Source organism: Mustela putorius, unplaced genomic scaffold (genome assembly GCF_011764305.1).
Source record: "Mustela putorius furo isolate JIRA1106 unplaced genomic scaffold, ASM1176430v1.1 tig00003932_pilon_pilon_pilon:0A:0A, whole genome shotgun sequence".
Taxonomy (NCBI): Eukaryota; Metazoa; Chordata; class Mammalia; order Carnivora; family Mustelidae; genus Mustela; species Mustela putorius.
The window spans coordinates 9839017-9864261 of NW_025422077.1; the positions used below are offsets into that span (position 1 = coordinate 9839017).

Below are 25245 nucleotides of genomic sequence, written 5' to 3' on the forward strand. Positions count from 1 at the left end.
ACCTCGGACTTTTTATTCTCCGTCAAAATTCAATGCCCGACGGAGTCAAGCTCATGCTTTGGTATAGCTGATGTTTGCATTAAAGTCCTTCCATTTTAAGACTAAATGAATGATTTCTGAATGCGAGGAAGGCGGCACTCACGCATGTCTTCCTTGCCACTCCAAATCTTTCCTCAACCTCATCTAATTTTCCCTTGTCCTGCCTCTTACTCTGTTTTGCAGGGAGGGGAGATGCTCAAATCCAAAGGCTGATGTTTTTCAGTCCACGCCATTGTCATGGTTGGGCCCTGGAAGGAGCCCCTCTCTTGTCTTATGTATTTATTTGTTGCCTTTTAGCCTCATTTCCCACTCTTATGCCCCACCCCCAAGAACAACCATTGTTGTGGGTTTACTTTCTGTCACTTCGCTGAATGTGCGATGGTAAAGTGTGGACTTCCGTGTGTGGGTGTGTATTTCTAAATCTCGGTCAGTGGTATTGAGTTGTAATGTCTGTGTTGCTGGCACAGCAACCCAAGACCCTTCCTCCGGGTCACCGAGGACGTCTTCAAGCAGAGGAGATCTGCTAATATTACACTCTCGCCAGGGTGGAGGAGCACGTATTATTTACTCTTTCAACAACAACAAAAAAAAAACAGGGAAACAGCATAGCACCGTGATTAGGAACACAAACTCTCAGGTCAAACAGGCTTTAGTCTGAATCCTGTTTTTTCACGTTATACGACTTCAGGCAGATTACTCAGTCCCTCAAAAATCTCCATTTCTTCATCTGTAGAATAAAGACAAGAGCAAATCATTAGGTAATTGTGAGGCTTAAATAATCTAGGTGGTTGGGGGGGGGCACAGCAGACTAAAATCCAGATAAATGACAGTTGCATTAACTCATCCCGTCCAGAGTGTTCCCGGATGTCAAGCCCCACGCAAGCAGGAGAGGAGGCTGAGAGGGAAAGACAAACAGAAAGTTAAGAACTTGGGGCGCCTGGGTGGCTCAGTGGGTTAAAGCCTCTGCCTTTGGCTTGGGTCCTGATCTCAGGGTTCTGGGATCGAGCCCCACGTCAGGCTCTCTGCTTGGCGGTGAGCCTCTTGCCTCTCTGCCTACTTGTGATCTCTGTCTGTCAAGTAAATAGATAAAAATCTTTTAAAGGAAGAAAGAAAGAAAGTTAAGAACTTAAAGACAATTCTGAAATCATAGAAAATGACACAATTAAAAACCTTATAATCATTAACCCGTCCAGTCCCTGGGATAAAAGTTTCCAATGGGGACACTTACAAGCTCAGAGCTGGTTGTTTTCTGTACCAGCATGAAGAAACTAAAGGAAAAGAGTCACCCTTCACAGGAGAACTTCCTGTGGTTTTTTGTTTTTTTTTAAAGATTAAAATATGTACTTTGAGGCATGTGCCCTGTCTGAACCTAGCTTCGTCTACCCACAGATGAGCTCCCATGCATGTAAACTATCACCTGTCTGGCTCAATGTGGCAACCAGTGTGGTACCGGGACTATCTTTATTCTGAGACTTACTATGAAGGAAGTTTAGAGATATAGAAAGTCGGTCAAGAACTGGAAGGTGTCTGGTGACCATCTGTACCATCCCCTCCTTTACATACAAGGAGCCCGAAGAGATTAAGCTTCTGTTACTTCAGCCCCGTTTTTGTTCTTGCGTATTGTGCTCCAACAGACATACAATGCTCACCCAAATCACGCCTCGGATTAATAGTTAGTCGCTTCTGGAATTACGTCGAAATTCACAGACACCTGCGTGGAGACAGCAGGTGCTGTCTGACCTTTCCCTAAGGCCAAGAAACACTCCAGAAAGATCTCTGGAACCAGACTATACCAGGGAAGGAGGCAGCCTAACCTGAGCAAGTCACATGTTCCTAAGCCCCAGAGCCTGTGCCATCTCCCCACTGATGTAACCTTTAAAGGCCATGCCCTGGGGAAACAATGATCTTAGTCATTGCCCTTCAGCAATGTGAACTCCGGACTGTGGGTCTAAAGCAGCTAGAGCCAGGTGAGTCACAACAGTGACGCCCAAAGCCACAGCGATGGTAAGGTGATTATGAAAACCTCAACCTGTAGAATTAGCTCAGGGAAGCAAGTTGAATATTTTCTCTCAAAAAAAAAAAGTCTTTCGACTAGTCTAATGATTCATAAGAGATCAGAAAATACGTAATGTCTCTATTTATACATTGCACACGAGCGTAACTGCCCTGGAAACTACCATGTGTTGTTAGCACATGGGAAAGAAATCTGTTGAGTGTAAACAGAATGGTATATTACACTTTTGTCTTTGTTTCTCAGTATAATCCTTGTATTGTTACTTTCAAAATACTTTCTTTAAAATGTACTGGGGTGCCTGGGTGGCTCAGTGGGTTAAGCCTCCGCCTTTAGCTCAGGTCATGATCTCAGGGTCCTGGGATCTCAGCTCAGCAGGGAGCCTGCCTCCCCCCCTCTCTCTGCCTGCCTCTCTGCCTACTTGTGATCTCTGTCTCTCTCTCTGTCAAATAAATAAATAAAAATCTTTAAAAAAAAATAAAATGTACTATCAGCATCTATAGACATCAACACAAAAATCTGAAATTAGATACGTTGACACACACATAATGAAGACTAGGCATCTGCCATTTATGGACATTAGCTGGTCATGGACTATAGGCAACCTAGCGTCAGAAGTACAAGAAAGGGGAATTCAACTTTGTACTGTTCACGTTAAGGCAATCAGAAAAAACAAATATTGGATTTTTGGGAATTCCCAGAAAATTTTGAAATAGATATGTTTTGGAGTTTTATGTTTGTTGACACTCTACCTATTCTAGGTATATATAGAGCGTTTCCAAAACGTGTCATATTTTTTTCTGATTAGTTTCAGGTTTTATAAGATTCTGCCTATCAAATAAACTGTATTTATTAAGACATAATTAACCTATTTTTCACACTTTAATCATCTAAGACGCATATAACTGTAATCACAGCTTCAGATCAGCATGATAATCAATGTTATCAAACTGAATTAATTTAACTCTAATCAAAAGCAAAAATACCATGACATTCTAGTTTATTCATGGAGTTTTATTTTGGGAAACATGTGATTTCTGTTGGACTTTTTGAAATATTAGCACAACTCAAAAATCTCTCTTGCTTCCTTCAAAGACCCTCAAAGGGCTCATATGGCGCAAGGGGCAGACTACTCATGTAGGGCCTCACAAAGGGCCCAGAGAGAGAGACAGTTTCTATAGCCTTGGAGAGGAACACCTGTCTTTTATTCATTCCTTTTCCTATCTCCCCCCAAAAAGGTGTGTGTAACCAAGACCTGAGCACAGTGCTTACCTTTCTAGGGCTTCAATTTCCCAATCTGAAAAGTGGAAGTAATAGACAACTGGAAGGGAAGGGGGGGAAAAGGGAGGGAGGGAGGGAGGAAGAAAGGAAGGAAGAAGGGAGGAAGGAAGAAAAGAAGGAAGAAAACAAGCAATTGAAAATCTGCATCTCAGGGCTAACCAACAGCTCCACAGGAGAAGAACCATTTGGGTGGTCTGAGTTCAGAGAAAAGCTTGCAACGTTGAGGTTCACCACTTCCTAGCCCCAGATAAATTCAACCTGTTTGAGGTTTAAAGAATTCCAAACATTCAGCTAGAGCAGATTATTAGCTCTATTTCAGGGGATTTGAATTCAATAATATTCAGGGGAAAAGTACAAGATCAGTGGGAGAAATTATTTTGAATTCTGAACCAGTGAATGAAGCCACAAGTTTCGACTCAAACCCTAAAGAGATTCAAATTTTGTTTCAATTGGGAGCAAAGTCTTGTTGGATTATGTCCACATCTTCTTCTGCGGGTTATAGTATAGCTGTTTGGGGGGGGGACTTTTCTCAGGAAACACCTCGTACCTCAATAGAGAAAGGGGTCCTTTAAAAAGTACACTAATGTCTCTGGAACAAGTTTACTGAGACCTAAATTGATTGGCTAGAGTTGCTAGTGCATTAAGAATTAAGCTAATTCCTGGGGCACCTGGGTGGCTCAGTGGGTTAAGCCTCTGCCTTCGGCTCAGGTCATGATCCCAGAGTCCTGGGATCGAGCCCCACATTGGGCTCTCTGCTCAGCGGGGAGCCTGCTTCCCCCTCTCTCTCTGCCTACTTGTGATCTCTGTCTGTCAAATAAATAAATAAAATCTTTAAAAAAAAAGAAAGAAAGAAAGAAAGAAAGAATTAAGCTAATTCCTAATTAAAAGGATCTAGCAGGCCAGTGACACGTTCTCTGTGTTCTTGAGTTTATGGCAAAGAAAAGTAAAAATTGGCTTCCAGAAATTAATGAGATGACCTTCGTAAAGGTTTCCAGTATGTATGGAATGTCCTGAAGCGACCGGGTCAATGAGATTGCTGTCATACAGGGTAAACCTGTGGCAGGAAGGGGAGAGAACACCAGAGAGGACAGTGACAAGGTCACGCTGTTACAGCCCAGGGGTCGTTGTTGCTGTGCCTAATAGTGACTTCTTGCCTGGAAGTTACAGAGTATACATGTTAAGAGCACCTCCTCAATCAGCCCTAAAGTCTTAGTCCAGAACCTCATTTCAAACAGATGCTGGGAAAACAAAACTCTTTCCTATCACATGATATGCTTCCAAACTATTTGTCTTTGCTGTTGGAAACACATTCGCTTCCTTGGAGTCAGACGCTGCATCTGGCTGGTAACACCAGTCCCATTTTGCTAAGCAGCCTCCCTCCCAACAGCCTGGCACCTGGCGGGGGGTGGGGGACAAGCAAACATTAGGGGGCTATTTGTTGCTTATGCAGCCTAAGATAATAATCACAACAGGCAACACCTAGGCTCCACCCCCATACTCTGTCTGGGGAAGATGTAGGTGGGCCTAGAAACATGTATTTTTAACAGCCCCCCCCCAGGTGACTCTGCTATTACAAGTCCTTAGCTGCATTTTTAAAAGTACTGGCTTCAGGGAATGCTCTTATTCTGGCTCACACGAGACTGAAAAACCTGACCTCTGCCATGTTGTGGCTACATGGATTATGTCTGAACTCGAATGTTCCGCGGCACAATCTTCCATTATCTCCAACTTTGTTTGTATGCTATTTAATGCTCATTAAGAGATTTTTTTTTAACGAGTGAATAGAGGAGCAGTGGTATTCTCATCTACGCACAGAAACTCCAATATCTCAGAATCTGGTGGCATCGCGTTGCTTTGGAAGTAGAGTTAATGACTGAAGAGTGAATTGCTTGACCAGTTGTTTAAGAAGCAGTTAGGAAGAGTCTACTTCTGACATAGAGGGAGCTTCTACCGGACCTGCCCTCCCACAGGCTACAACTCTGAACTCTGAGCATTAGAAAAAATAAACTCTCTGAGGCCCTGTGGAGGGAACAAAAGTAAACAGATTCGAGATAGGGGAGCTAACATTTGGAAGAATGGAATGGCACAGGATGGCAGGGAGAGGGCCCCCCTCCCTTTTTAATTTCTTAGATGGAGGGGAGGTGACGAGACTGCAGAGCCCAAACTCCAACAGAAAATCTGTAGTTTTTCTTCCCTCAAGAACCAGAGAGCAGAATTCAGGGCAACCACGGCCACTGGAAAATGAAGCTGTAATATTGGAAAGATGAAGGCTGGTGGCAGGGAAGCACAAATGATGTGCAGAAACTCGGACCAAATATCTAGGTGGCTCTAAGCTACACGTGCGCAGGGAAAACTGCAAACAGCCCGGAGAAAGGTCCAAGAACTAAATGGAGGTTCGAACCTCCATGCCAAATTACAGTTTTCAGTTTCAGTGCAACCATGGTATTTGCTGTGGGGAAGACAACACTTTTCTGAATCATAAAAGTCTCCGGGTCCAGAATATAATCCAAAATTATTCAGTGTATGAAGAAATCTTTTTAAAATATGACATATTCAAGAGGAAAAGTAATGAGAAGAAAGTGATCTTGATAGGACTTTCGTGGCAGATGGGGATTCGAAAGCATCTATTGTAACTATGTTCAATAAAGTAAAAGAAAATATATTCATAATTCATGAAAAGATAGGAAATCAGCAGAGATATGGAAACTATTAAAAAATAGAGATATGGAAACTATTAGAAAAAATAAAATGGAAATTCTAAAACAAAATAGTATTATCTGAAATAAAACATTCGCTAGGTAGACTAGTAAGAGTAAGGTGACAGTAGCAAAGGAAAGCCTCAGTAAGCAAGAAAATAGATGGACGGGAATCATCCAGTCTAAAGACGGGAAGAAGCAGTTGGAACTCCAGAATCCCTCCCTGACTCAACTCACCCAGAGGATGTCCCCCCCGCCAACACCCTATCTCCAACTGAAGACTCAAGGATCATTCTCCAGAGAGGGCAAAACAGAAGGTGTCTGGGCTGGGAGACTAAGCATAGTTGAGGATGGTGGCCCAAAATGGAGGACAGAAAGATAAAGCAGAAATGTACCTACCGATAATGGAGAGGCTCCCCCAACACCTGTCAGCCCCCAATACCCTATCTCACGCCAGCTCTCTTTTTCAAAATCTTAGCAGCTGGGCTTCAGGATGATACTCTCCAAACAGGATATTAGAATGTTCTACGTTACGGAATCTTACCAACCAGGGAAAAAAGACCCAAAGTTGCTGACAGATAGCCAAGGTTCTTTTCTCCGACAAAACTTTTTAGCGGGTTCCTACCTAGGAGAATATATGCCTGGAGGGTTGCATGATAGGAGCAGGGTGTGGAAAGAGAGCTGGCACTTGCATCATTCAGTATGCAAACTTGTATAAAATACCCTTGTTTTCCAGTCCCACGCTCTCCTGTGCCAAATATCCCCACCAACACGGTGAGCTGGATGTCTCAAGAACAAGGTCCAGAGGAGGCTTACTTCTACCTACATTCTCTTTTATAATTTTGATATATTTATACCAAATATTTTGATATATTTGATACATAAGTATATATTATTCGCTCAAAAAATTAATTTTAAGTGCTCAGTAAAGGGACCGAGAGGTAAATGTGAGGAAAGAGCCCCCACAGTACATCAATAACAGAGGGAGAGAGAAGAAAAATAAAACAGAGTAAGAAACTCAGAGAATCAATTCAAGAAGTCTGACACCAACTAATAGCTGTTCTAAAAAAAGAATGAAGACCACGGAAGAGAGGAAATTATCAAAGAAATAATAGAAAACTTTCCAGAACTCAATAACATGAGTCTCCAGATTGAACATAACCACAAAGCGCTCAGCACAGTGAATGAATAAATAATGAAAAGGGTAGGCCAGGCCTAAAACGGAAGCTACTAAAAGCACTTAGAGAGAACAGAAACAGTCCCATACAAAATAGATGAAATCAGAACGCATCAGAACAGCATCAGAAGGCTCGATGGTGACACTGGAAGCTAGAAGACACGGACCCATCACTAGCTTCGAAGTTCTGAGGGACATTCTTTTCAGCCTGGAATTCTATTACCAGCCAAATGGTCGATCAAGTGTGAGGGCAGAGAAAAGACATTTTTAAATACACAGGAAGAAGAATTTTACCTCCAACGCACCTTTTCTTTCTTTTTTTTTTTTTTAAAGATTTTATTTATTTATTTGACAGATATCACAAGTAGGCAGAGAGGCAGGCGCAGAGAGAGGGGGAAGCAGGCTTCCTGCTGAGTGGAGAGTCCGATGGGCTCGATCCCAGGACCCTGGGACCATGACCTGAGCCAAAGGCAGAGGCTTTACCCCACTGAACCACCCAGGCACCCCAATGTGCCCTTTCTTAATAAGCTTCCAGAGAATGTGCTCCTGAGAAGTCAGGGAGTGAAGTGAGAGGAAGATGTAGAAGATGGGAAAGGAGTGAGGAAAATCCATGCCACACGTGGGCAGTAGGTCTGGTGTAGACCCAAGTGCAGGCTGGAGGCGGAGTCCTTGATCCTCCAAGGGCTCAGGGAGGGACGCCTTCGGAACTGATTGATTGTCGGATATTTAACCATTTGAAAGTCAAACAGGAGGTGTCTGACAGACCTGAATGATTGAGTGTATGTGTGTGTGTGTGTGCATACATGCGCACATGCATGTGCGTGAGTGTGTGTGTGTTGGGGTAAGGTGAGGTGGGGGTTAAAGAAATGTAAGGAAATGAAAAAACAAAGGCAGCTAATTATCTCCAACAGTAACAAAAATTCCTAAGACAAAGTGTAACCCACTTGGTTCAAAGTTGAACAACTGAGCCTGGGTGGCTCAGTGGGTTAAAGCCTCAGCCTTCAGCTCGGGTCATGATCCCAGGGTTCTGGGATCGAGCCCCACATCAGGCTCTCTGCTCAGCGGGGAACCTGCTTCCCCCTCTCTCTCTCTGCCTGCCTCTCTGCCTACTTGTGATCTCTGTCTGTCAAATAAATAAATAAAATCTTTAAAAAAAAAAATTGAACAACATACACACACTCATAAGGAAGTAAACACCAAAGATGATTTAACCGTTAAGACTTGAGTTTTGGAATTAGCGATACAGCAGAGAGGGATATACAAAAGTAAACTTGACGGCTATGATAGAAATTAATAATATCTGAAATTGAGAAATTGAGACATAGCAGTATACGCAGATTATATGGCACCAAGAAGATAAATGCCAAAATAACCAGCTAAAAGAATCGACTAGAAGTGATTGCCTCCAGACAGCAAGATCATAGACTGGTTGTAGAGATGGGGAAAGCTGGTTCTCATTATTACCCTTGAAATAAAATACAGTTTGACTTTAAACCAAGCTATGTACAACTTTAATAAACTTGAATAGTAGTTAGAATTAAATAAGTACAATAAAATAAAGGCTGAATTGTCACCCATCTGGAATATTCTAGAGAATGCTTCTGGGAGGGGTAACAGTGGTAGCTAAGACTTAAATCAGTTCATCACCATCTGTCTGTGCAGTGGACTACTTGAAGGGAGATATTACAGCAGATTCCTGAAATAGCTTCTAACTGTTCTCCCCCTTCCTTCTATTTTATGCTCTATTTGGTCTCAGTGATATTTATATAATATTTATTAAAATATTTGGAGTGTACATAATATTTATTAAAATAAATTTCAATTTTTAAAGATATTCCAAAAGCATTACTTGTTTTTATAATAATTGTAAAAAGTAAACATTTGGGGGGCTACAAGTTGTGTAAATTATGAGGATAACCCATTGTGTATAATTTATTAAAAACATAAAGAAGAGTGGCACCTGGGTGGCTCAGTGGGTTAAAGCCGCTGCCTTCGACTCAGGTCATGATCCCAGGGTCCTGGGATCGAGCCCTGCATCGGGCTCTCTGCTCAGCAGGGAGCCTGCTTTCCTCTCTCTCTCTGCCTGCCTCTCTGCCTACTTGTGATCTCTCTGTCAAATAAATAAGTCAAATCTTTTATATATAAAAGATTTATATGTTTGTATATGTAGAAGAGATCATTCTCCTCCCAAAGTTTCCAGTTTGTCAGATCTCAGAGCAGTTTGAAGACCTGCTGACCCAAAGACCCCGGCTTTGTACAACATCTGTCCTATTGGGGCTGTTGAAGTTGGAAGCCCTTTAAGTCTTGAAGCATCACCATCAGAGAAAAGCCACAATTTCATATCAACATCCTTCCCAGGTCTAGAAGCATGAGTTCCTGCCCCCTTCCGCCACCTCCCTCCTCCCCATGCGGGCAGCAGCCCAATCCCACGAATCCTACCGCAGGAAGAGTACGTACTCTCATCACTGTCCCACTGAGCACGGTGAGAGCCACCTGGTGAGAAAACCAGGGCAAAGCCAGCTGGTGGTGGTACCCCAACAGATGATGAGTTTGAAATTAGAAGCACAGCACCCTCGAGTTGGCATATGCTAGATGGGGTTGTCAGAAGGCACGGCGTTTCTTCAGTTCTCATGTATATGATGGGGCTCTCTTCATCTCTGAGGGCCGCTGCGTTCTCAGGAAGGGCCCCAAACTGAAAAATCTCATTACAGTGGTTGGGTTTTTTTCACTGTACTCCATGTAACAAGTACCTATAGGAAAAAATTCCTTAATATTTCTTAATATTAAAAATTATTAATTAATTAATAATATTAATTAATATTTTAAAATTCCTTAATACTCGTGTATTGAACACTGTTTACAGCAAACAATAGTGGGCTAATCCTATCAGCCTTATTTTAAAGATAATTAGCCAGGGGAGCCTGGGTGGTTCAGGTTCAGTGGGTTAAAGCCTCTGCCTTCAGCTCAGGTCATGATCCCAGTGTCCTGGGGTCAAGTCTCACATCGGGCTCATGGCTCAGCAGGGAGCCTGCTTCCCTTCCTGCCTCTCCGCCTACTTGTGATCTCTGTCTGTCGAATAAATAAATAAAATCTAAAAAAAATTTTTTAAAGTATTTAAAGATGAGAAGCCAGATTCAGAGCCATTCAGTAACTTGCCATTCAAACCCAGTTACGTTAACAGATTTCTCCATTATCCACCAGTTCTTGGTTTCTCTTGTCTGCCAGAATGAAGCTACAATATACTTAGATAATTCAGAGCCACGGAATGGTTTTCAAAGGTCAGTTGTCCCTTCTTCACGAGTCCGCGTAAGGGCCTTGACAAGAAATCACTACTTTAAAGAACGGTTTGAAGTGGACTCAAGATGTGAAAAATGTCTTGTCTTTCATTAAAATCACATATGCTAAGGGTCAGCCTAACATTATGAGCATTGTCTTGAAGGTTTGGGGAGAAGGAGGGAAAACGGCGTTTAAATCATTTAAATTACCTCTTAAGTTTCTCTTAGTTCCAACATAATTCCTTAGTAAGTTGAAGGCGCTTATAGCTTTGCACAGTCTGGGCATCTCTTCAATGTTCTGCAAGTTCCCCTTCCTTTGGAAGAAACATTACACAGCAATCTTCCAGAGTGCTCCGGGAACATTTTAGAGATCTATGCATCTTCGGGGGGGAAATGGTTTCTTCCATAAAATATTGTTTGAAGCATTTAAAGCCGGCTTTGTTAATCTTCCATTTCTTAAAAATTGGGACATCACAGTGACATTATCAGAGAGCAGTTGTCTATAATTTACACGGCTAAATTTGGTTTCCGGATTGTCAAATATGCAAACGCATTGTTTGGAATAATAGTTAATAACAGTTTCCAAGCAAGTCGGAAATAGAGCCATTCTCATTGAAAAGCGGGAGCCCAAATGCAACTGCCTCTCCAGTAAGATAATGAGTTAATGAGGAGGACCTCTTTTGACCCAATAAACAACACTGTCATTCAGGGTTATCTGGGCACCCTCTACCTTGAACTTGAAGTCGCTAACCCATCACTATTGTCATCACCAGGAATAGACCCCTGACCGCCTCCTTAGCAAGTGTTGAGCTAAAGAGCGGGTCCCTGTATCTGTGAGATACTGTGAGAATAAGGTCCTGGTTTATGGAGCTTCTGCTGTGAACCAGGGCAAGCTGTTGGAGTATGAAAGGGAATGAATTTAAAACTCTGAGCTTCTAGGGCACCTGGAATAGCTCCTTTGATGCGCTGCCCAGAAAAGCCTTCCCAGATTCCCCCCAGCACGGGCTTTGCCCTGGATAGTGTTCATCTGTCTCCCCAGAGCTTGATCTCTGAGCCCAGTACCCACAGAGCTCCTGTGACCCCCGGTATGGGCCAACAGGAAGATCTAGGAGTGAGCGGAGGGCACAGGGTGAGTCAGGATGGGGCATTTAGTCCCCATCCTGGAGCTTGTACACTTCCTTCACCCAGCGCTCCCGCCCGTCACCGGCACCCTCTCTCTGCACCTCTGCGCCTCTGACCTGGGGGCGATCATGGCTTCCTGCCTTGGCTGGTCCCGGTGCTTCACCCCTCCCTGCTGCTTCTCTGGGGACCCGCTCCAGCTTTGCAAATGGGCCCTCCGTGAAACTCGTCAGTCCCCTGCTCTGAGTGTCACAGCTTCCTTGTGGGACGCTGGTGCCACAGGCCTTGTTCCCTTCATTCGCAGCTACTTGAGGTTGGCTCTGTAACACGAAGATTCCAGTTGCTGAAGAATATAGAAGTGAATAGATATGGGTCCGAGGCGGGATGCCTGACACTTCATCCTCACCCAACTACCAGCCCTTCATCAGCTCTCTCTGAAACTCCAGCAACTCGCCAAGACGTCACTGTCTGTCTTTGAAAGTTCTGGGTACTCAGATCCCCAACTACACACCCAATAATCCGATTCCCCTCCCTCCTCCACTCAGGCCTTTCTAGAACGCCACTGCTCTCCCAGACTCCACGCACCGTCTCCCACTCAGTGCCTCCCTTCTGCAAACACAGGATTCGGTCTTTGCCCAGAGATGCTATCTTTCTTTCTTTCTAAAGATTTTATTTATTTATTTGATAGAGATTACAAGTAGGCAGAGAGAGAGGGGGAAGCAAGCTCCCTGCCAAGCAGAGAGCCTGATGCAGGACTCGATCCCAGGACCCTGAGATCATGACCTGAGCCGAAGGCAGAGGCTTAACCCACTGAGCCACCCAGGCGCCCCAAGATGCTACTTTTCAACTGCCAATGTGCAGAGCACAGTTCTCGGGGTACTTCTCAGTTCTTGTTCACTGAAAAACTTGGGAACGACTCAAGGCATGTCAACTGATAGCAATAGCAAAGTATCGTAAAATAGCAAATTAAATGTATTTGGACCCCTTAGCCTCCATGTTCTGTTATAGACTGTTTTTTGGGGGGGCATTTGGAAGTTTTAAAAATGTGCCCTATAGCACATCCTACCCTGTGGTGTGTGTGTGCGTGTGCGCGTGCATGCGTGTAGAGCTATCTAAATATAATTTGTCTGGGGATGGGAAACAGAGGGTAGATCCATGGTAAGAAAAGGATGGGCTCTAACATAATAGAGACCTGGGTTTCAATTCCAGCTCATGCCATTGCTGGGTCACCGTGGACGAGTTGCTTAGACTCTCAGATCTTATTTCCCCTTCTGTCAACGTGGTGGTGATTCCATCCCTCTCTGTTGTAGGTTACTTGGGAAGGCTACATGATTTATTTTATGTAAAGTGCTTGACACACAGAAGGGGCTTGCTAAGTGTTCATTTCCTTCCTTCCAGAATTATGGCTCGTAAACAAAGAAAATCCTGGAGTTTCATAGAAGTTCTGTCGGTTTTTGTTTTCCCAAGAGTCCTTGATTCTTTGAGTCAAATGGCCCAGGACCAGAAGCTGGGACACTAGAAACTTTAAAGCGAGGCAAAATAAGCTTTCTATGGGAAATACGTTCCATTTAATCTTAGTCAAAGTGCCTTGAGGTCAAATGTGTAAGCATTGGAAATTGAGGTGATTAATAAGACTTCATTGTAGAAAAGCCTTAAATTTTGTTACCCGCCTACTGGCTCTTTAGAAACTAGAGATGCTTTGAGAAGTATCCTAAAAGCGTTAATCAGCTTGTTAGATGTTTTCAGCCCAGCTCATCAATCTGGTCTTTCTCAGTAGCTAATAAGAAAATATAGAGACAAAGGGGAACTTCCAAGTATGACGTGTAAGCTCACTGTCTCGGTCATGGGGATTGTTCTAGGTATTTACATCTGCATGCAGTTGATCCCTGTACCCAATTATACCTCCATAAAGGCGCTCTTAAAAGTCACCCAGGAGGGGCGCCTGGGTGGCTCAGTCAGTGGAGGGGCTGACTCTTGATTTCAGCTCAGGTCATGATCTCAGCAGGGAGTTTGCATGGGATTCTCTCTCTGCCCCTCCCCCCAACCCCTACCCCACACCCCCCACACGCTTGCGTGCATGCTCTCAAATAAATAAATAAATTTTTAAAAAATAAAAATAAAAGTCACACAGGGAAAATACATTTTAAAAAAGGAAAACTTTTCACTGGCCTAGGCACTTGAATATTTTGTACATTTTACTGTATATAAATAAGTTCAACCTCAGTAAAATACTACTTGTGCGAAAAATATAAGATGTCATATAGTGAGCATAGTACGCTCCTTCAGTGTAAGAAACAGAAGGGGTATAAGAGTAAATATCTTGGGGCGCCTGGAAGGCTCAGTGGGTTAAAGCCTCTGCCTTCAGCTCAGGTCATGATCCCAGGGTCCTGGGATCGAGCCCCGCATCGGGCTCTCTGCTGAGCAGAGAGCCTGCTTCCTCTTCTCTCTCTGCCTGCCTCTCTGCCTACTTGGGATCTCTGTCTGTCAAATAAATAAAAATGAAAATAAAAAAAATAAATAAAATGAAATCTTAAAAAAAAAGAGTAAATATCTTTATGTGTTGTTGTCTGCGTAAGAGTCCTGGAAAAATAAGTAAGAATCTAATGACAATTATTTAGACTTACGGCCCAAGGAGAGGCGGACAGGGCTAGGGTAGGGAGTGAGGCTTTTTAACCCATCCTCTTTTAAATCCTCTCGCTCTCTGAACTCTGTAAAAACAAAAAATAAAGAGTTTTTAAAGGAAAAGAAGTAACCAAGTGACTGAGGTAAGGGGTTGAAGCCAGGAGTTGAAAAGGCAAGAAGGGCGTTTTCTAAAATTGGAAACAACTTGAAAATGCAAACAAGAAAAGGCCAAGTTGGAAGATTTGCGAAGTTCAGTGACAAAACTGCCCACCATCTGAGGTCACTGAGCAGACATGAGCTGTTGGCCACGTGACTGATCTCTTGCCCGGGAGTATAAAGATTGCAAGTCTCTAAACAGATTTTCCAGATGGAGAGGAACACAGGGACGAAGAGGGTAGAAAATCTACTTCCTTCCACCTTGGGCCAGGGGAGCAGAGACAAAGCAGGGAGGTGGCTGAGAGCCTCTGCTCCGCTCTTGTCAGAGTTCTGCTTTAATGCCCTCTGGAGGGAAGCTGCCAAGGAGCCATGGGCCCAGGAAATCAGGAGGAGGAGATATGTTTCCCGGCCCTGTTCAGCATCACCTCTAATGAGCTGTTTTAAAAATTTTGGATCCTTAGTTTCTCTGCCCATAGAAGAGAAGGGGTTGAACTCCATTGCCCAGGTCCTTTGTAGCTTACAGATGTTCTATTCCACGGTGACATGGGGGGGTTCCCACCACGGCTGACAGCTGGGTTAGCCCGAGCTAGCTGACTAGGCATGGGACAGGCTTGTGCGGTCAGCACCCAAACCTGCTGGAGCTGGAAGGCCAGAGCCTGGATTGGCAGAAAGGAAGGGGAGGCCCCAGAAGGGTATGGAATGCAGCTCAGCAGGATGCAAGCCGAACCCTCTTCATTCTCCAGCGAGAGATTCATCTGGGTCCCTTCAGTCCCTCCTCTTCTGCCAGTCACTTTCCTACTCAATGGCACACCCCTCAGAGCTGGGCCAGGGAAATTGAAAAAGACCAATTAGACTTCCTGTCTATCAGCCCTGGAGTTAGAACGTCTTAAGCAAAGCCTTAAACTTCCTGAAATTGGACCCCGCGGCATCCTTACCCTGATATCCCAGCCACGGAGGGACGCCCATGCCCCCACCCTCCTTCTGCAGGTGCTCTCCTGAACCACGGGGTGTCGGGTTCACCCCCACAGGCCTGCCCTCAACTGCGTCATCAACAAGCTGTTTTCCATCACCCACAGTGTGAATCAGAACTTCCCCGCCTCTAGAAGGACACAGTAAGAGGAACTATCTTCTCTTCATTTTGCTTTGGCCTTCAAAGCAGAACCCCGGAAGGACAGGGGACCAGAGAGTGGACAGACAGGGGACACATCAGCTGCTGAATTTTACACACTAGAGTTTGAACTCGGGCCATTGAGCCTCCACTGTGGATGCTAACATCCAATGCTTAGGACCACCATTGTTTCATTTAGATTCCAAAATGCTTTCACATTGCAATGCAAGCCTCTACCCCAAGGTTGATCTCTTCTCTCCACTGCAACCCTCCTCCGAGTCTTATTTTTCCATTGATTTCATCCTAGTGGCTTTATTTCAAGTGAATCCAAGCAGATCCTCTTCTCCTTTTTTTAACTTTGTTATTCCCAGAGGAAACTGATCTTCAAGGACATTAAAAACCCACTGACCCTTGTAAACACAGAGAATATACTTCCTCCTTCTTTTTGCCTCAGTGATTTCCAACCCAAGCCCACTCCTCCTGCGTGCTCTCGTACTTGCTCTGGCCCCCCTCCATCCCTAGTTTATAGGTGGAGGAGTAACAGGGTCACAGGATACCTGCGATCCTGCCTGGCTTGCCGATAAATCACTACTTTCACGGCCCTTCTTAGAACTACCAATCGATCAGCCCCTATCGATCTAGCTCCATATTTCTGCAAGCAAGCCACTCCCAAACCTAGTGGATTTAAACCAGCAGTCACTTCTTTATCTCACAAGTGTCTAATCCAGACAGCACTTGAAAGGGAAGACTCGTGTCTACTTCACACAGGAGCAACTTGGATGGCCCAAGGAGGGATGGAAAGCTCACTTCCCAGATGCCGTATTCTCGTGCCTGGGAAGTTAGTGCTGGTGGTAGGATGGGCAGTCAGGGTGGGAGCTGGGGGGCATCAGCTCCTCTCTGCACGGAATTCTACCTCGGCATGATAGGTGGCTTCCAAGGACATCCCAAGACAACATGGCTCTTCTATGACCTAGCCTCAGAAGTCACATCCCGTCATTTCTACCATACTCTATTGGTACAGCCATAAAGGGCCACTTAGATCCAAGGAAAAGACACATAGACTCAACCGCAGGACGGGAAGCGTGTCAATGTCAGCTGTTAGAACCCAGGGGATGAAAGCGTGCCCGTTATGCTGTGATATTTGCATACTTACTCAAATATTTAAAAAATTCAATTTTCCTCCAAAATGTTCCAGTAGTATTCACTCTCCTGGGAGAGGTATGGTGTCACCCTGTGATTCAACAGACTCCCCAGCACCATCTCACATCCCTACAGATACTTAAAAGGAATGGCCTTCCCCACCGTCACTGGTGAGCATCTCATCTGACCCACAGCAGGCAGGCCGCAAAGGGTAGTTATACCTTTCATCATTATTTAATAATAATAACGCTCACTGCCTAGGCAATACCAAATGAGAGGAGATGACAAAAAATTCTCCCCGATAGGTCCTTGTAACTTACAATCCAACTAACCCAGACATAATTCTTTGAAAAGAGAGAATTACTTAAAACCATCTGACTTTTCTATCCTCAGAGAGGCGTTGCCCAACTGGGAAAACCCTGGAAACCCATAGAAGCTTCACACCTGGAAGGTGTCATGGACTTTGGGCTCTCAGATGTCTGCTCTTAGCAGCTGTACCATGAGAACCAATACAGAGCCTGACGCTGCTTTCCCGAGCTTCCCTCTCTGTCTGGAGACTTGCCGTTTCCACAGAAAATCAAGCCCAGGAACCACTCGCAGCCTTTAAAGTGTTTGCTAGTACCGTGCTCCTCAAAATGCTGTTCACAGACCAGCAACACAGACCACCTCCTCATAAATGCAAATTTATGGGCCTCACCCCAGATGTACTGAATCAGAACGTGTGTTTTTAAAAGCTCTCCTGGGGGCATCTGGGTGGCTCAGTTGGTTAAGCGTCTGCCTTCAGCTCAGGTCATGATCTTAGGGTCCCTGGATGGAGCCCCCCCATGGCAGATTCCTTGCTCAGCGGGGGACTCTGCTTCTCCCTCTGCCCCTCCCCCAACTTTTGCACGTTCTCGTTCTCTCTCAAAATAAATAAATAATAAATAAAAGCTGTCCTGGTGATTCTCTTGTGCACACTTGAATCTTCCAGCTGCTCTGCCGTGTGACCCCTCAGGCAAGCCTGCCTGCGGTGTGGACCCTTGTCAACTAATAATTGCCCCCACTGCCAGTCAGTTCCTACATCACCCATTCCCGTCAAAGAGCGCCATCAGTCATTTGGTCCTCATCTTAGCACAGCCACTGTTTCCGTCATAACTTTTCCTGCCTCAGCCCAGTAGGGTATAGGTGTCTCTGGTTCATTGTCATAGAAGGTACCAGACTTGTTGCCTGTCATAAAATTTATTCATATGTGCTGCGTTTCCTCACTAGCTGATTGGCTTAAATTTGGAGAAGAAAACTCTTCTGTCCTATAGAATGAATGTACCAAAATTTGATCTCATGACTTCAGAGATTTGAAACACTGCCTTGATCAGGGTTGGTTTGTTTGTTTGTTTGTTTGTTTTTTAAAAAAGATTTTATTTATTTAACAGACAGAGATCACAAGTAGGCAGAGAGGCAGGTAGAGAGAGAGAGGAGGAAGCAGGCTCCCCACGGAGCAGAGAGCCCGATGTAGGGCTCGATCCCAGGACCCTGAGATCATGACCTGAGCCGAAGGCAGAGGCTTAACCCACTGAGCCACCCAGGCACCCCGATCAGGGTTCTTTTGACTGATGTATTGGGCTATTTCATTATCCCAACAATCTTACCAATTTTCTTTAAAAAACCTCTGTTTGCCTACGAAGTTTGGATCCGAGTCAAGATCTGAAGGCATTCTCGGTTTTAATCAATTCTTTTTGTCTGTGTTCGGGAGTTTGGTTTGCTTTACCAAGGGAATCAAACTCTCTTGGGAATTCTTATTCCTCACACAGAACAAAAGCCCATATATTAGAAATCCAAAACGAGACTAGTAACGGGCCTCACGTTGGACCACAAGACAAGTGTAGTATTGGGCTGGTGACTTGGGGAATACGGTTGGACATTACCGTGGGAGATGAGCCCAGAGTGTATTTCTCAGCCTCCAAAGTTCACAAACTTGGTTTTGGTGGCACAGCTATGGCAGGCTGCTCCTCTCAGAGCTGAGACAGACCACAGGATGAATCAAAGCAGAAAGGCAATTCATTAGCTCATGCTGAGAAACCACCCTCTCTGGAAATGAAAAATCCTGGTTCACATATTATCAGGGACTTACTTTCCTATAGCCTAGCTCCATGGAAACCAAAACCATCCTCTAAGTCAGATTTATAAATTTTACAGTAAGACATCACTAGCACAGGAATTAGAATACTTCAGGGACGTATGACCAAGACAGTCTTTCCAAGAAGGGAGCCTTCAAGGAAGCTACATCATAATGTAAGCATTACTGTTAGGGGTCCCCCCAAAGAGAGGTGTTGAAGTCTGAACCCCGTTAATTATAAATGTGGTGTGTTTGGGACATAGGGTCTTTGGAGGTCTAATTAAGTTAAGATGAGGTCATTAGGGTGACCCCCCCTAGTCCACGCCGACTACTGTCCTTATAAGAAGAGACACAGACCTACAGACATCACCATCCTGTGAGGACAAAGGCAGAGATCAGAGAGATGCATCTAGAAGCCGAGAAACAGCAGTGACTGCTGGAAAACACCAAAAACTGGAAGAGGCAAGGAAGGTTTCTCCCTTAGAGACTCCAGAAGGAGGCTTGCCTTCCAGAGTCTTGATTTCAGACTTCTGGCCACAAGAACTGGGAGGGAATAAATTTCTGTTATTTGAAACCACCCAGTTCATGATACTTTGTTACAGTAGCCCTTGAAAGCTAAACTGTTGCTCTTCCAGCATGGAATCTGAGTGAAGGGAACACAGACAATCCCACCTGTGAACATCAGGCTCAGAGAGCCAGACCACCTTTCCTCCCTCAGACAGGGCCTTTCCAATGGGACTGGAATATTAGAAATCCATTAGCCAAGGCCCACTCTTACAGGGACAGTACTTATCAATTAACTAGTACTTCTGGGGTCCCATTTCTTGTTCAATAGAAATCCCACATGCAGAGGCATGTGTCCTCATTTCCAAACAACAAACGGGCCGAGTGGGGTGTAAGACCATCTTCCAGAAGGCGCAAAGTCCCTCTGGAATAAACGATTCATGGTATTCCTACCCCCCACGTTTTTTTTCCCTGAAAATATAATCCATATTCCTTTTTTTTCTTTTTTTAAGATTTTATTTATTTATTTGACAGAGAGAGAGAGATCACAAGTAGGCAGAGAGAGAAGGGGAAGCAGGCTCTCCGCCGAGCCGAGAGCCCAATGCGGGGCTTGATCCCAGGACTCCGAGTCCATGACCTGAGCCGAAGGCAGAGGCTTCACCCACTAAGCCACCCAGGCAACCCTACAATCCATATTCTGACAAGGCTTTGTCACTGGCGGATGTCCTAGAAAAATCTTTCTGGGCTTCACGGCCACAGCTTTTATACACGGGCTTCTGAGGCTTCCTTGGGGGGTGTGATGGGAGGGGGGCAGTCAACAGACATCACAGCGCAGGCCGTTAAATCCACGTGACTGCAAGTCCAGCTTCAGAACAGAGAGCCTCTCCCCTCTCTGCTGTCCCTGGACTCCCCTCCGGGGCACACCCAAAAGCCCCCTCCCAAACCTCCCAGGGAAAATGACAAAGCACCCCACACTGAGAAAAAAGTATTTTGTAGAAAGATGTCCGAGCCTTCCTCCCCCCCTGAGCGGCTTTTCCTGCTGTTACTCAGAACCCCGAAGCACCCCACCTACATACTGACATTTGGGTGCCTCACTTCTACCCAGCTCTACCACCTACCCCATAAATACCCACTCTTCTCACAACGCGGGACGGCAAGAGCACCCCGGAAACACAGCTTGCCCTGAAAAACAAGCTTCGCTGGTGCCTGGAGAGCCACAGGGAGAACATTTCTGCTAAGTTGGAATATCCATTCCATGGCTCTCCTACCACACGGGGATCGGAAGCACTGAGCTCCCACTCACAGCCTCCTGACCCTGATAGACGCTTTCAGGTTTCCCTTGAAAAACGTGTATTTTGTTTGATCAGATGGATAGAAAGCCCAGACACCGGCTCCCTGGGATCAATCCGGGAGAGCAGACAAATTTAACGGCTTGTGATGAACACTGTAACCTCCGCCTCTGGATTTCCTCTGTGCTCTGGAGCCTGGCCTTTTCTGACCCAGATGGGTTTCTTCCCTCTTTGGATAAGTTACTACCTTTAATCTGGACACACGGGTCATGCGTTAAAGATCTAGCAGCCCCTCTGTCTTTTAAGGTAACTCGGGTTACCCATCTCTGCTCTGATTGTAAGTCAGTCTTACACTTCAGATCCCAGTAACCTTATTTCCCCACATGGACGGGGAGATTCCCCCTGTGGATGGGAAACTTGAAATTTCCCAAGAACTGACACCACGCACTGCTCTGTGACCTCAAGTGTGAGGACGGCAAAGCAGAAACGAGGAAAGGGCTATTGTAAAAGCTGCGTGTCCTACGCCGCCTTCCCTAGGTGTTAATGGTGTGGTGAGTTGTAAAATTGTCCTCACTCTTAGGGGGTGCAAACTGATGTGTTTAGGGATAAAGTATCATGATGTGTACAACTTACAACTTACTTTTAAATGAATCAGACACACACACACACACAGCGCTATATATATATATATATATATACACATATAAAGCAAACAAGGCAAATGCTAGCGATCGTTCAGTCTAGGTAAAGGGTATGTGAGTGTTTCCTGTACTATTCTATCAATTTTGTAAATATCTAAAAAAAATTTTAACATTAAGGGAAAAAGAAGCTGTCACACTTTCTGCATTCTGGAAGGCTGTTAGGGAGATGCTCCCTTTCCCCAGCAAGGCTGGGTTTTGGAAAACCCAGTGGCATCGTCCAGATGAAACTGCTTCAGACTGGGTCTTTATAGAGATGATTTATGGCACTTTCCTCCTTCTGCCTGGGGCCAGGAGACAGGCAAAAGAGACTGCGGGTCTCTGAGCCAGCACGAGAGCTGATCAGTCAAGGGGCAGGCAAGAGTGACCACGCGAGAGGGTCCGCAGTGAGTGTGGGGCAGCCTGAAGGGAGAGCCCAGAGTGCCAGGGCTGCCAGAACAAAGTACCATAGACCGGGTGGCTTAAACCACAGAAACTTAGTTTTCACAGATCTGGAGGCTGGAAGTCCAAGATCAAGGTGCTGGCAGGGTTGACGTCTGGTGAACCCGCCCCCTTTGGGTAGCAGGTGGCACATCTTCTCACAGCGTGTTCATGTGGCCTTTCCCCAAATGTGTGCATGCGCAGAGAGAGCGAGCTCTCTGGTGCCTTTTCTTAAGAAAACACCAAGCCTGGAGCGCCTGGGTGGCTCAATTGGTTAAGTGTCCTACTTTCAATATCAGCTCAGGTCTTGATCTCAGGGTCATGAGTTCAAGCCCTATGGGTGTGGAGCCTACTTTAAAGAAAAGAAAAGAAAAAGAAAAAAGAAGTGGAAAGAAAATCACATTAAATTGGAAATAGTTTTAAAAGAAAAAAAAAAGACGACACTAAGGCTATTGGATCAGAGTCCTGCCTTCCTGACCTCATTTAACCTTATTGCCTTAAAATCTCCATCTCCAAATGGGCTACTGTGGGGGTTAAGGCTTTAAGATACGGCTTTTGAAGGGCACACAAACCTTCAGCCCATAAACACCCATATTGATTTTGCTTTCGTTTTCTGCATTATAATTCCATTTAATGATCTTCAAGCCCTGAAAAGTTCATTCAACACAAGAGCCTCAGGTTAGCCATTCTTGGGGAATGGGAGGGAGGCTCCAGGATCCTTCCTTCCCCGAGAAGCGGGCAGGAGGGAGCCCTTGCAGCAAAGGCTGGCGGCTGCAACACCTCCAGAGGTGGCCAGGGAGAAGCCCTGAGCCGTGGACCGCGTCACATTGTTCAGCTGTCTCAGAAGGAGCCTCACAGGTAGGGGGAAGAGGCTGGATTTGCTGCCCTGCCCAAGAACGTGGCTCAGGCTGTTTCAGTGGGCAGAGGAAACTTGGAAATGGTTGGGTTATATAAGAGGAGGGACAGATGTTTGCTTTCCATCTCCCCAGTTACTCCAACAAGGGGAGAAGGTGTTATTGGGAAGGTCTTTATCTGCCAAGCACACGGCTGGAATGTGAAAGCAAGCGGGGGGTGGGGGGGTGCGCAGAGATGGTGACCTCGGCAACAAAGCCCTTGGGAGGGAGCACCCAAACTGCACTGTAGTGGAGAAAAATCTGGAATAACCAGAGGCCAGTCCAGGATGCAGTAAATGAGCCCCCAAGGTTGTAGGGGGAGCCACAGAGGAGATGGGGGAGGGCAGAAAGCTCCGTATGGCTGGATGAGACCCCATCCTCCCCAACACCCCAAACTTGACCTTCAACCAGGCTTGGGATACGCTTGGCCCAGAGAGTTCCAAGGGCAAGCTGGGACCTCGGTATCCCACCGCCGGGGCTGAAGAGAGGCAGAACACTGAGCCGGAACAGGGCCCCGATAAGTCCATCCGACATCCCACGACAGGCACAGACTTACTTTCAGGTTTGATCAGAAACGGTTGGTAAGCACTCGAGGTTTCTTAGCACAGGTAGCAATATCTTCAAAAGTCATTTCCTTCCACTTTTACTAGTGGTTTCTCCGTGCCATAGGCTCCGGCATCCTGTGCCTCACGCCAATAATTTAGCCACTTTCCTTGCAGTGGCTCCGTTCTTGGGCAATGTAATTTGAGGTTTGACTCACCCTTAAATATATATCGTGTCACTGGATTTATGACAGGAAGAAAAGAGCGCAGAACCGGTTAAGGGATCAAAGACAAGCTCGTCCATATTCTCCAGGCGAAAGCAAAAGGGCCAGCACAGGACCTCCTCTCCCCGCCCCCACTCCCCCCGCGCCCCCCCCCAGGGTCAAGGCCAGGACCTTTCCCTAACACCCCGCTGCTGGGCCGGTGCCCGGTGTTGGCAGTGCTAAGCGCAGCAGTCCTGTGATTTGCAGCTGTCCCCAGGGAGCTGAATCCCAGGACAACGGCAGCTGATCAGCTTAAAGCTCAGGTTTAAAGATAGGGAACAGGCTTTCAGCGATAATGAACTCCAAATGGGTCCGCCCCACCCCCATCCCTATCCTCTAGGGTTAATGGCTTAAAGGTAACTGGGGGTTCTAGCCAGAAGGAAAGCTGTCAAGAAACAGTCCCTCTTCCTAACCTAAGCCTGCGCCCCATTCTTTTAATACATGACTTCCTCCAGCACTTCCTCTCTAGCTTGGGGGAGAAGAATGCAAATTTGTCTAACCTCTGAAAAACCTTGTGGTGTGCTCCGTGAGTGTTTCATGCCGAAAGCAAGCGGAGACCAGGGGCCGTTTCCGCCCACGCGCCTCAGCTGGGCCTCCAGAGAACACCCTGTGGTTGGTTGGGACCCTCCCAGCTTCTCCTCCAGATGCTGCTGCAGGAAAGAAAGAAAAAAAAAAAAAAAAAAAAAAAACCTGGGCAGCATATGTCACAGTCCGGATCGCAGCGGCGGAAGCTCAGGCAGGCAGCCCTGACCCGAACCCGAGGCGGGCAGGAGCAGGTGTCCGGCCCTGGGCGCAGGAGTGGGCTTCTGGCCCTGACCTCTCCTCCCCCTGGGCCCCCGAGCCCCGCCCGGCAGCCAGGCCGCAGGGATACGGACGGAGCCGCCAAGCTAAGGTGCGTGGGTGGGTAGCCAGAGATGACTAGGCCTGCTACGGCCGCAAACCTGCTGGTGACTTTATTATGGGCGAAACCGCCCGCCTTGCCCAAGGTCTCTGGTGAAAAAGGAAGCCCTTCATGGCAGCTTTGTCAGCGCTGCGCTATTTATACAGATGGAACTAGAGGCCCGGAGGTCAGAACACACCATATTCTGATCTTGCCGATCCTTGCTTGTTTCAGGATACTGAAATGGTCCCTTTTTAATTACTTGAATGTGTTAAGAAAGAACCGGCTGGTTCTACCGTGAGGAATTTGACTTCAGCCCCTCTTGTTGGGATAGACTCCCTCAGGCCTCCCTTGCCCTGCCGGCTGCTCCGGCCCACCCTGAGTGGGGGCCCAGCTGCTGCCACGGTAAAGGAGGGACCATGGATGGAGAGACAGCTCAGGAGGTCCTACCAGGCAGGAATGTGCTTCAGGATATGATCTAGGGACCACCCGCCTTAGCATCCCCAAAGAGCAGTAGGAATCCGGATTCTAGTCTGACTAAATTGTACTCTCTGGGAGTGGCATCTCAGAACCCATATTATAAACAGGCCCCCCCAGGTATTTCTTTTCTTTTTTAAAAGATTTTTATTTATTTATTTGACAGAGAGAGAGAGAGAGATCACAAGTAGGCAGAGAGAGAGGGGAAGCAGGCTCTCCCTCGAGCAGAGAGCCAGATACGGGACTCGATCCCAGGACCCTGAGATTGTGACCTGAGCTGCAGGCAGAGGCTTAACCCACTGAGCCACGCAGGCACCCCAGCCCCCCAGGTATTTCTTACACAGTTTTGAATTTGAAAACTGTATCTCTTTCACCGCATTGAAAGTTCACTAAAACTTGTTCAAAATAAACACCAAATAGTTCCTACTAAGGTATTAACTCCTCCCTCCCTTGAGCAGTGGCATTAAAAACAAAAACAAAAACAAAAAAAACTCTTGACAATTCCAAAAACTTAAGGTAAGACGGCAGAACCTTGGGTGGGTCGGAGACCTGTCAAAGTGGCA

At 45.9% G+C, this 25245-nt stretch overlaps 1 long non-coding RNA gene across 2 annotated transcripts; it reads right to left on the minus strand.

Annotated features, from left to right (window-relative positions):
* Positions 1 to 585: 585 nt before the first annotated feature.
* LOC106006327 lies at positions 586 to 24246 on the minus strand. Of its 2 annotated transcripts, none has more exons than XR_001180309.2 (6): positions 23826 to 24246; positions 23077 to 23301; positions 14223 to 14306; positions 10690 to 10934; positions 9662 to 9954; positions 586 to 766 (listed from the first exon to the last, which is right to left on the minus strand). It is a non-coding gene; the product is annotated as an uncharacterized LOC106006327 (long non-coding RNA). The 2 variants fall into 2 exon arrangements; XR_006603497.1 differs by having other exon boundaries at positions 10690 to 10793; positions 23826 to 24243.
* Between the last annotated feature and the right edge of the window lie 999 nt (positions 24247 to 25245).